Below are 12,965 nucleotides of genomic sequence, written 5' to 3'. Positions count from 1 at the left end.
ATGTGTAGACTGATATTTGGCATTGATGTAGTAGACATGAAGTTGCAGGTGGTATATGTGTATTATTACTTTTTTTAAAGTTAGTGGGTTTGGGGGCTTGGTTGGGTATAGAAGTCAGGTTTATAGTTTTCTAGAACTTTTAACATATGGAAAGCAGACTTTATTTGTATATCAATTGCACAGTTTATTTGTATCATTGAGAGAAAAATCTGAAATTAGCATTGCGTAATCACTGAAGTGCAGGTATTTTCCTATGACTTATTAACTGGACTGAATTTTTAGCTCCTGTATATTAAACAGATTTCTGTCATGATATGGAGACTAATTGTTGTATAGGCATAACTTATTTCCCACTATAAAACAAAGTTAAGCAACTAGTCATCAAAATAAATCTTTTTAGTCATGATTCCTGTTACGCAGTCATGTGCTTTAAAGGAGGAAATGCATTTTTTTTGGCTAGATGACCAACTAGACACTAGGTTACTTGACAGCCAGCTGTCAAAGGGGAAAAGATCTTTTCTCTGAAGGAGTGGCTAAAGACTTGCTGCTAATGGTATCTCACTGCTTGGTAATTTCCTTGTGCTGGACACTCAACAAGGTTCTTGTGGTTGTGTCCAGCAAGTTGGAGCTGCATGCTTGCTTTCACTTGATATGGTGAGATAAGTGGTTGCCTGGGCATGCTTCCTGAGCACAGGCTCTGGTATACCTTCACAGAAAGGTAAGTTTGGGCCTTAGGACCAGTTCTAGCCTCTCAGCACTCCAGTAGCTTAATCACAACCTTTTCCAAAGCTAAACCAGAAGAACCAAAGGGCTGATTGTTTCGGGGACATGTTATAGATTAAATGGATAATACACAGTTTTTTTGCCAGAGGGATTCTAAGTATGTAATCTTTGTTTCAGGCCATGCAGATTCAGATAAAACAGCAGAGCCTCGAAATGCCTTTCCTTCCTGCAGTGCAGGTTCCCCGTCATTCTGAAGCACTGTTTGGGCCGCACTATTTGGGCTCCTCGGGTGTCCATGATTCTTCCTCTCTTCCAAGCTGCTGATGAAAGACCCTTTCTTTCATAAGCTTCAGTTCCCTTTAAGTGACCCCCTGATCACCTTCATTGTTTGATCAGTCTCCCCCACCAACTGGTGCAGCTTGCCTACCAGCCCATCTGGGTAGACTGGTTCCCCAGGGCAGTGTTTAGTGCCAAAGACTTGTACATGTGTAGACTCTGGACAGTTGGGGGACAGGTGGAAGGGGCCAAGGAGAGCTTCAGGGTTCCTCCGCTTCAAACTGAAGAGGAGTAAAGTAGAAAGGTAAACTTAGCTGCTCCAGGGCAGGCACATAGAGAGTTCCCCCTAGGCCTTTAAGAGGAACGCAGTCTAGAGCTCCGAGTTGTTGGATTCAACACACCAACTGCAACTCTTGCCAGCCCTTCATTCCAAGTTCCTTATTTTCACCACAGTTCAAAAATGTAAGGATGCAAGAGGAAAGGATGTGACCAACTCAGACAAGATCTGTTTTGCTGTAGTTGATGGAACCAAAACAAGTTTACAGCAACTATGAAAACTGTGTTTGTTTTCAGAAGCAAAAATTGTACTGAAAATCCTAGACAAATCTGCCTTGACCACCCAGGACTGTAGTACAGGCTGCACACAGAGCAGGACTGAGGGTAGGAGCCATGGAAAAGTTGGAGCAATGTGCATGGGAATAAGGTGGTCTCTGCCTTCCTTATCGAGGGCTGGAGCAGGCAGGAGGCATGCGTGCATGTGTTATAAATGAAAAATAAACAAAAAGATCTATTTACATCAGTAGTTTTAAAATGCCTTGCACCATTACTAAATATCAGTTATTGGATCAGCATCAGCTGATATGGTTGGTTAATCATTGCCTATCGGTATCGGCCAAGAAAAATCTATCTGTACACCCCTAATTAAGAAGAATTAATCCACTTCTTGTTCTGCCAGCAAAGCACCCAGAACTTTGTAGCTCAGCGGACTGGGCAGGGAGATGCTCTTGTAAATCCACCTCTGAGTAAGTCTGTCATCAAAAAATTCCAGAAACATACGCCAGTTACCAAGAATGCACTGCCTAACACTCCTACAAACTTCATAGGAAAGATAGTTCCAACATTTAAGGTGAATATCAATAACCGAGTTGGTCAGAATGAGATGAAGCCTGTGATTCTTAATTAGAGTTCCGCAACACCCTGAGATACTTTCAAGGGTGCCACACAATATTAGCATTGTTAGGTGTGCACACATGATTCACAAGATAAACCCAGTGATTTCAGCTAGGAATTCAGTGTTAAAAGGATTCTGACCTAATGTGAGCTTTCTGAGTTCTTTGCAACCAAGAAAGTTATCTATTATGTTTCCACACACTTTTTTGAGTGAAAGCCTAAGACCTGGCATTTTCCAAAGGGTGAATCAAGTCTAAAAAGGTTGGAAACCACTGGATTCTCAACTTGGCATCTATGCTATCTGGGTGCGTTAAGGAGAAAAAAACAACAACAAAGTGCACCACAACTTTCACATAGAAGTTTATTAGTCAGTACAGAGAGGAGGAGACAGAAACTAGTCTAAAATGTTTTTGCCACCCTACCTAATTTGGGGGGCGAATCTTGTAATACAGGGCTGTCCAACTGGTGGGTACTTCCGAGTACTGCTCCCCTCCACTCTGCTGCTCTTCTGATGCTGCTGCCACCTCCAGGCTTCTGCTCCATCCTCTAACTTTCACTTCCTGCCCCAACCCAAAGGGCTTAGGGAGCCTACAGCCAAGGGGGTTGTGTGGACTGGGGTGGGGGGCACCAGCATAGTGGGGAGGCCTATGCAACATGACAGAAAGGTGCCTACTGCATAGTATGTGGCCTCCAGCTGCTCAGCTGTTGGGACAGCCTTCTTATAACGGGCATGTGAGCTTTGAGTAAATTTCACAGTTCACCCCAAATACAGCTTACAACAATCAAACTAGCTCGAAGGCAATGAAGGCCTACGTGACCGAGCAGGATCTGCAGCTGAAAATAGTAATTGACTACACATTTAAGCAGATGCACCATGCATGAAGATTAAAAACATGTCAATGTGTCTGGGTGTCAGTAGGCCGAAACAAATGCATGCCAACTGTCCCAGAAGAAGGGAAATCTTTTGATCAGAGTTGCAATTCAAAAAGTCAAGCAGATTTGAAAACCTGGAAAACAATATTTTAACTGGGATGAGACTAAGTTAAAATGTTAAAAAAATTGCAAAAGGCTAACTACCAAAAAGATAGTCCAAGAATTTAAAAGTGCCTCCTTAACAACAAACATGAATATTAATATTAGGGTAACACAACACTTTGCAATTTACTAGCACATCTTGTCCTCGATTAATACCTCTCATTACTATTTAAGGTTTCACTAGTTTTCATTGTAAATGTTTTTTTTTCCTTCCCAAATTGATATAATTGTAATTTATTAAAATTATTGTAGGCTTGCTGTGGAACGAAACCAGCTGTACTCAATAACAGATGCACATTTTCTTATTATGAAGGATTTATGCTGCGCATAGGGCACTCTACATATTGCTCAGTCAATTTGAACAAAGGTTCTCCGAAACAACACTTGCCTACACATCAGGGGAAATCCATCTTTCCTAGATATAAAACTTAAGTCTGCAAATACCCCAAATAATCCCCAGAAGTCCAACCCTACAAAATATTTGTCCCTTAGATATGAATTGCCCTAATATCAAATACCCTTGAACACAGCTAACCTAAAATATTAGGCACTTAAAATATTCACAAATAAACACTTAAAATATGCACTGTCTGGCCTGCGGGGACTGTCTGGCCCCACTCCTTCCACGGAGCGGCACATTGCCCAGCCCAGCCTGGGGCAAGAGGGATTCTTTACCGAGTCCCCAGGAAGACTTTTGTTCTCTCTAGTCATCTGTACCCCTGGGGACTGTTACTTGCCACTAGCCCCGTGCTGCCAGCTGTCACTTTAAAGAGCGTCTCTGATGATGATGTACAGAGCACCATCCAGAGCTCCAGTTGTCACCAGTACTGGAAAATGGTGTGGGGAATCACTGTTGCCACACACTGCTCTCACTACGGTTGCTGATTGCCACTCTCTGGATCCTACTTTGCCAATCGCAAGCGCCCCCTGGAGTTGCAACTGCTGGGAAGTGCCACTCTCACCTCTCAGGGCCCCTTCTGGGGTTCAGCTCTGGGTCTCGCTATAGGCTTCAGCCATCCTTCACTAGTGAGGATTTGCCAGGCTCTGTGGGTGGAAATACCCCCGGTCTGGAGTCCGGGCTCCTCAGTTCCCTGTAGCTCACCTCCCAGGAAGGTGAGGTGCAAGGGAAGGAAAGCAGTATTTTAAGGAGTGTGGAACTGATTTTCATGGTTCCACGTGTAGCAGATCTGTTGTTACCCTGAATGGTCTGACACCCCCGGCAGTCCATTTCAGACTGCTTTCCCATTCCAGCTGACCTGTTTAAATCCTGCAAGCATTAATGAGCACCATTCAAGCCTCTAGTTATCTCCTCCTGGGCCAGTAGCTTTCAATTAGCTCCAGTGAGTAGGCCACAGTAGTACACACCTGGTCTGAGCTCCTGTCTGGCCAGTGCCATTCTTCTAGCCTCTTCTTTAGGCGTACTCAGAATAATCCCACCACTTCTGTCTCCAAGAATTAGTTTCAACAGGGCTTGCAGCATAATGAGTCTTCAACAGTCCACAAACAGAATCAGGAATTGCACTCCTTCCAGAAGTGTTTGACCTCCCTACTTCCCAATAAGCTATTGCAAGCCTCATGACAAGGCTCCTAAGTCTCAGAATATGCCTTGCCCAAAATACAAACACAAACCCAAATGAACCTAGCCAAGTCCAAAGAGTTGGCTTTCCCTTGCTTGCTGACCACAATCAGGTCCAGCCCTTCAGGGCTTGCTTACTGTGTGTAGAAGGATCTGTCTTGAGAGAGCTCCCTTTCTGGTCTGATCCACTCTATCCTGCTTTGCTTAGGAGTTGATTTTATACAGTTCAGTGCTCTGCCCTTCTGGGCCACAGAAGTCTGACTTTTACAGGCCTTTCCCTTTCCCCTGGTCTTTTAATAGTAGCAGGACTAGGCTTCCCTGTTGCACCACAGAGCAGCACTTTTCTGGGTGGCATTTGTTTTTAAAATCTGTATTTTAAACTGTTAGGGGCTATGTAGGGGCATAGACCCAGTTTCTGTTCCCAGTTTCTTGGAATCAAAATGATCCATGACTCAGACAAAAGAACTAAATTTTCAGGGTGCGGGGGGAGAGGCAGCAACCAGTTACTAGGTGTATAGTAAGATTACATGGTTGGTGTGTAGTAAGATTACATGGTTACTCAGTAAGGTGTGTACAGTATTAACAAATAATTCTCACTGGGAATATAGTGCCTAGAAGTAGTGGAGGACATTTTTTTTTTGTACTGAGTGGAATTAAGTTAGGGAAGTGTATTTGTTGTGTGTTTCCTCTGTTATGAATATTATAATCCCTGAAAAAAATACTGTGCAGACTTTCTTAAAAAAAGAAAAACGTATATATTTTAAAGCTACTTGTGACCAAGCAATGTCTGTTTTTGAGATCTTGTGTTATCTGATATGGATTTAATTGTCAAACTGTTTTGAGTCTGGGAGGAAAAAAAACCTACTTCAAGGTATATTGGCTCTTTTCTCCTTCTGTCCAAGTAAATGCTGTTACTACAGCTTCCTTTTCAGAGCTAGTGGATATCAGTTAGATCAGGGGTTCCCAACCACTGGGCTGCGGTCCAGTGCCAGGCTGCAAAGCGTTAGCTGCTGGTCTGCAGGAGGACTGGCTGCTGGACTGGAAGTGACCGAGGACCGGCAGCCAACCCTGCTTTTATTTTAAACTGAGTATAAAAAAGGGTTGGCTACAGGCCCACAGTATGCCAGTCGCTTCTGGTCCATGGCTTGCTGGTCCTCAGCCTAAAAAGTTTGGGAACCCCTGAGTTAGACTGTGTTCAAGGTGTTCCTAGACTAGTGGTTTTTCAACTCGGTTTGTGAAAAATGACAATCAATCAAAAGTATGTGAATACCCACAGTTACAATTCAAAGGGGCCTGTACCTCTGTTTGAAATTTTTTAGGGGTCTGCAAATGAAAAAAAAAGGTTGAAAACCACTGTCTTAGACCCTCTGACAAGAATGCAGGGGTAAGGGAAATGCACTTCTCACCAGAGGGAGTTGCCTTCTAGCCACTGAGCATGGTAGCTCACCTCCTGCTGTATTCTCTGCTCCCAGAGACAGCCATCTGTTCCTCAGGAGCCTGGTTTCTTGACTGATACACTCCCCCCCCCCCCACACAAAAAAAAAAAAAAAAAAAAAGGCGAGAGAAGCAGGAAATCTAGAGCTATTGGAGGGTTTATGTACTCCTCTCCTACTCCTCCAAAACGTCATGTGAATTTGTACATCTGAACTGGCTCTAGTGCAGGCAACTGAAGATTGTAGACTCCCTTGTGGCACAGGACAGCAAGTTAGGCTGTCATACATTATGTCGTGTGCCATCAGGATTGTCACTGTGCTTGAGCAGGTTCTCTGTTTCTACTTAGACTTTCTGCCTTTCCTGCTGCTACCCTGCATGAGAAAAATGCAGTGTTGGCTTGTGTTGCTGCATTCACTTCCTTTATGGTAGAAGTGTTCTGCTTTACCACAGACATTTCCACTGTAGAATTAAGTGGAAGAGATTTGTGCATCCAGTTCTTCTTGTAGGCTGTACTTGCCCTTTATATGTACTGGAGGTAACTGCTTCTTTTACAAATTATGTTACACTTATTTTTCAGTTATTGCTGCATGTTTTACATGGTGGTAGGAACTGTCCTCTGTAATTTGGCATCTAGCTACTTAAATCCCATTATACTTACTTAAAAGAGTTGCAGTCTAGAATGATAAAAAATCTTGGCTTCAAAACTTTGCTTTGGAATGAAAGCTGCAGGGTAGATTTGATTTAAATCAAATTGATTTAAATCACTGGTCAAGAAGCCTCAATTTAATCATTGTTTTCTACAGAAAGTATATTCTTGTTGTTCAATATCCTTTATTCATTTAACTTCTTGAAACTTTTCACTTTCAGAAAGAGGTAAGGGCTGGACTCTGTGTACACAAACTTGCAGAGACAAGAGGGCAGATGGGTAGGTAATCAGGTCTTTTATCTCTCATCTCCATATACTGCTGTTAACAAGGATGTTATCTGTGGAGGCACAAATCCACAGTTTGAGAACCGAAGTTAAGCGTTACAGAGATGCTTAATGGGATCTTCTAGTCTGAGCTTTGAGTCCCATTGGGTAGAGTGGTTTTCTTTAATCTTTACTAATCTATAGAGGAGCCCCTGGGAACCCCATAAGATTGGGCCCCTAATATAGTCCATGGCCTGTTGTGACCTATTTATAAAACTTTTCTAAAAAGGTTACATGAATATGTTGTCTCAAATAGTATATAATTAGAAGTTATAATCCCTAGTCCACGAGCTTTAACATATCCTAAATTGGCCACAAAATGATTGAGTTCAGGATCCTAAGGAAAGAAAAGAAGAAGAGCAGCAGATTAAGGACCCTGGACAGAACAGCAGACTTCGACTTCTTATGGACCTGATGGGCAGGATTCCCTGGGAGGCAAGTCCTGAGAATGAAAGGAGTCCCGGAAGAGCTCATTGTATTTTAAAGAAACCTTATTGAGGGTGCAGGAATAACCCATACTAATGTGTAGGAAGACCAACAAGTATGCAGAAGAGCAGCAGGCTACTCTTCAGTGAGCTAAAATGCAAAAAGTAAGCTTAAAAAAAGTGGAAACTTGGACCAAATGCCTAGGGAGAAGTATAAGAGTATTGCTTGGGCATGCAGGGATAAAATCAGGAAGGCCAAAGCACAACTGAGTTGCAGCTAGCAGGTGACGAAGGGATTCTAAAGTATGTCAGCAACAAGAGGAAGATCAGGGAAAGTGTGGGTCCCTTACTGAATGCACGAGGCAACCTAGTGATAGGTGATACAGAAAAGGCTGTGGTACTCGATGCCTTTTTCACTTCAGGTGAGGTCAGCTTCCAGACTATGGCACTTGGTAGCACAGTTTGGAGAGCCAGGTGAGCAGCTGACAGTGGAAAAAGAACAGGTTAGGGACTGTTTAGAAAAGCTGGCTGTATACAATTCCATGGGGCCTGATGCAATGCACCCAAGGGTTGTGAGGGAGTTAGCCCATGTGATTGCAGAGCCACTTGTCATTATCTCTGAAAACCTGTGGCAATCGGGAGCGGTCCTGGATGGTTGGAGAAGGGCAAATATAGTGCTAATATTTAACAAAGAGGAAGAAAGAGCATGTGGAGAACTACAAACCAGTCAGCCTCACCTTGGTCCCTAGAAAAAAATCATAGAACAAGTCCTCAAGGAATCCATTTCTAAAGACTTGGCAGAGAAGAAGGTGACTAGGAAGAGTTGGCATGGATTCACCAAAGGCAAGTCATGTCTGACCAACTGAATTGCCTTCTATTCTGAGGCGACTAGCTTTGTGGATGTGGGGAGACCAGTGGCTGTGGTATACCTTGACTTAAGCAAAGCTTTTAATATGGTCTCCCACAACATTCTAGCTAGCAAGCTAAGGAAATATGGGTTGGATGAATGAACTCTAAGGTCTATAGGAAACTGGCTTAATTGTTTGGCTCAAAGGGTAGCTATCAATGGGTTGATGTCTAGCTGGCAGCTGGTATTGAGTGGAGTGTCCCAGGGATCAGTCCTGGGGCCAGTGTTGATGAAGATATTGAACAAAAACGTGGAAGATAGGATAGAGTGTACCCTAAACAAGCTTACAGATGCCATCAAGTAGGGAACAATAGTAGATGCACTGAAAGGTGGGTCTAGGATTCAGAGAGACCTAGGCAAATTGGAGGATTGGACCAAAAGAAATCTCATGAGGATCAATAAGGACAAGTGCAAAGTCCTGCACTTAGAATGGAACAATCCCATGCACTAGTACAGGTTGGGGACTGAGTGGCTAAGCAGCAGCTCTGCAGAAAAGGACCTGGGGGTTACAGTGGACAATAGGCTGACCATGAGCCAACAATGTGCCCTTGTGAAGAAGGCTAACATCATTCTGAGCTGCATTAGTAGGAGTGTTGCCAGCAGATCAAAGGAAGTGATTATTCCCCTCTATTCAGCACAGTTGAGGCCATATCTAGAGTATTGTGTCCAGTTTTGGGCCCCCAACTACAGGAAGGATGTGGACAAATTGGAGGGAGTCCAGTGGAAAGCAGTGAAAATGGTTAGAAGGCTGGGGCACATGACTTGTGAGGAGAGGCTGAGGGGCTTGGGCTTATTTAGTCTAGAGAAGAGAAGACTGAGGGGGAAGGGATTTAATAACAGCCTGCAACTACCTGAACTGGGTTTTGAAAGAGGATGGAGCTAGACTATTCTCAGTGGTGGCAGATGACAGAACGAGGAGCAGCGGTCTTAAAGTGCAGCAAGGGAAGTTTAGGTTATGTCAGGGGTTGTCAACCAAGGGTACATGTACCCCTGCTGGTACTTGGGAAGGCCCCAAGGGATACCTGGCTGTGGCGCGGAGAAGCGAGGGTACTTGGGAAGTGGCGGCGTTGGGGGCAGGGCCACAGCTGCCATCCAGCACTCCGTGTTACCACTGCACACTGCTTCCCCGTGGCTAAGTTCCCCTGCTTCTCTGCACCACTGGTTTCATGTCCGGCTGGCCAGGGAGTGGGGGTTGCTGATGGCTGGGTGGATGTGAAGCCGGCGGCGTGGAAAAGCAGAGGTACTTGGGAAGCGGCAGCATGGGGTCATCATGCCATGCTGCCGCCGGGCGCTGCGCTCTGCTTTCCTGTGCTCGAGTACCCTGGCCTCTCTGTGCCACCAGCTTTGCATGCAGCTGGCTGTCAGCACCCCCCCATCTCCCCCCGGTGCATGGTGGTGATGCGAGGAACTCTCACGCAGCAGCCGCTGCCATCTATACACTCAGTGGGGGTGGTGCTGATGGCTGGCTGCATGCAAAGCTGGCGTGTGGAGAAGCAGGCATACTTGCGTGTGGGAAAGCAGCACGTGGTGCCCGGCTGCAGCACGGAATGTATAGATGGAGTTGGCAGCTGCATGTGACCTTCCCTCGCTGCCGGCTCCCCGGCTGTCTGTCAGCACCCCTACTCCCCCCGCCCATCACTGGCCACTGAGGGAGCTCACCCCCCAACTTATTGACTGGCTGTTCTACATCTGGAAGGGGGTACAGTTCAGGAGGGGTACCCACCAGAAGGGGTACACTCCTTGAAAAGTTGAAAACCCCTGGGTTAGATATTAGGAAAAGTTTTCTCATGAGGAGAGTAGCAAAACGTTGAAATAGGCAACCCAGAGAGGTTGTGGAATCTCCATCCTTGGAGGTTTTTAAGGCCTGGGTAGAGAAAGCCTTGGTTGGGATGGGCCACTTAATGGTGAGCTGCTGGGGGCTGCAAGGGTCATCCTGTCCCCTGGCTGCCATTTTGGGACCAGATGTTCCACCCCCTGACCCCTGACCTTTGCCCCCGAAGTCCCTCCCCTTGCTGCCAGAAGTACTCATTTTGGGAAGGGGTTTGCCATCTTGGAACCAGAAAAAAACACCTAATTATATACTAAAAATCAAACATTGAAAATAACATTTTAATTAAAAAAAAAATAAAAAAAATGTTTGTCCTGATTCGTTTGCATTTGCATTGCATATATAGAGGTCATCGCATAATACAGTACAGTTGCATCATACACGCATTTAATTTGCACGAGTTCAGCTATACGCGGGGTGGGAGGGGCCACCCTGTGCTGCGCCGCTGCCGCTGGCCGCACAGCTCTAAGCACGGCTCCGCGGCGGCGGCAGGAGGTTTTGGAGGTAGAGGCAGTCACCGCTAGTCAAATCGCTGGCAGGTAATATGCGATTTGACTATATGTGATTTTTGCCTTGCGCGCTGAGTTCAGAACCTAACCCCTGCGTAAGATGCGACATGCCTGTACCTCAAAATGAAGTCCTACTCCTGCATGTTTTGGAGGGGGTGTGTGTGAGGGAGGGTGAGGAGGCTGTGGGGGGTGTTTGTGTGACTGTGTGGTTGGGTGTGAGGTTTGTGGGGGTGTGAAGAGGGAGGGTGGCTGGGGGGTGTGGATACATGTGTGTGGTGGGGTGTAGACATGTAGCAGTGAGTGGGGCTACTCACAGAGGTGCATGGGGGATGGATGTGGGCTTTGTGGGAGGATGTGGGTGGGTGCAGTGTTTGTGGAGTGTGTGTGATTGTGTGTAGGGAGGGTGTGGTTGTGGGGTTTGTGGGGGAGGGGTTGTGGGTATGGTTGGGTGTGCATGGGAGCCAGTCAGCCCTACCCCGTAAAAGCCCGGAGCCTGCGTACCCTGTGGTGCCTTCCTGCCACGGCCAACAGCACACAACCCCAGCCCTGCTCCACGTTCACTCTGGACTTGCCCCAGTGGGAGTGGATTAGCAGGAGCCTGCAGGCACAGGATTGATCTGGCCTGCCCTGTACTTGCTCCAGACTCATCTGTGCTGAGCAGCGGAGACTGCTCGTCAGAAACTGTTGCTCGGTGTGGGGGAAAAGTGACCCCTTCCCCCTTGCTGCTGCCAAGAACTTCCTGCTGCAGCTGCCCAGAACCCATGCTGGGCTGACTTGCACCTCCGTTGCTGTCACTGCCACCACCGGGCTGCCCTGCACGGCAGCGATGACAGTCCAGAGTGGCCGTAGGGCAGCTCGATGTGGGCTCCAGGCAGCTGCAGCAGGAAGCGCTTGGCAGCAGTGAGGGGGAGGGGCCACTTTTCCCCTGTGCCGTGTGCAACAGCTTCTGCCCAGCAGCTGCTGCCGCTCAGAGCAAGCGAGTCTGGAGTAAGTGTGGGGTGGGCTGGGTCGGGGCTATGCACGCGGCGTATTGCCGGGCTGGGATCAGCAGTGGCGGCAGCTGGCAAAAGCTGCTGCTGCCTAGAAAGGCAGTCCAGCCATGGAGCTGCCCCACCCCCACTGTGTGCCCAGGGGGCGGCAAGATGTGTCACAGTCGGGGCTGTATTTTCCCGCCCCTGGACTAGATGGCCTCCTGATGTCCCAACCCTAATTTTTTATGATTCTGTCCTCAAAAGGTTTTGCAGACTCTGTTTTTTGCCATTTGACAATGGATCATTTACATTCTTTATCCCTGGATTCAGCGCCATTAATAAAATTGATGAAAAGCATTGGATCCACGACTGTCTGTGAAGCTTGTGGAACTATGCAAAACCCTTCCTAAAATCCATGTGTATTATCCACCAAACAGGTTATTTTATCAAAAAAGAAAATTAAATTTGTTTGTGATTTATTAAGAAATCCGTTCTGACCGATGGTAATTATCCTTAAATTCCAGGTACTGTAGTTACTTACAACTTTACTGTTTATTATTTGCTCTTATATTTTCCAGGTATTGAAGTCAGACTGTCTAGTCTATAATTCCCCAGGTTTCCTTTCCCCCCACTTTGAAGATGCAAATATTACATTAACCCTTCTCCAGTCTTCTGGCACCTCATCATTTGGTCAAGAACTGTTGTTATTACTAGAGCCTCCAAGATTTCTTCATCTATTTCTTTTGACACTCTGGGTTGAATTCTATCAGGATCTCTTAACTTTCTTCTTAATTCATTGAAGTTTATTCAAGTTCCCTAGTTCACTCTTTACATATTGTGATCTGTCTCCATTTTCCTTTCTGATTATATGTTTTATTGCTATTCTTCTGGTCATAGTCATTGTGGAGTTTGCCAGACTGATGCAAAATAGGTATTGGACACTTCCATTTTTTTTGAGTCTTTCCTTAATAGTTCTCTGTGACAAAGGAAGCTAAAGCAGGTGAAGCTCTATCTTGCAGTTCTGGTGGGGGAGCACTGTGGGAAGCTCAGTGTGGGCTGACTTTACTGTAAATAATGCTTGTTAATAGTTCCCTAAGTAGGACATCTAGATACCCTTTTTTACGTGGGGGACAGATGGCAG

Source organism: Alligator sinensis, unplaced genomic scaffold, assembly GCF_000455745.1.
Source record: "Alligator sinensis unplaced genomic scaffold, ASM45574v1 scaffold455_1, whole genome shotgun sequence".
Lineage (NCBI taxonomy): Eukaryota > Metazoa > Chordata > Crocodylia > Alligatoridae > Alligator > Alligator sinensis.
The sequence above is the reverse complement of the archived record's forward strand: the minus strand, read 5'-3'. Positions refer to the sequence as shown.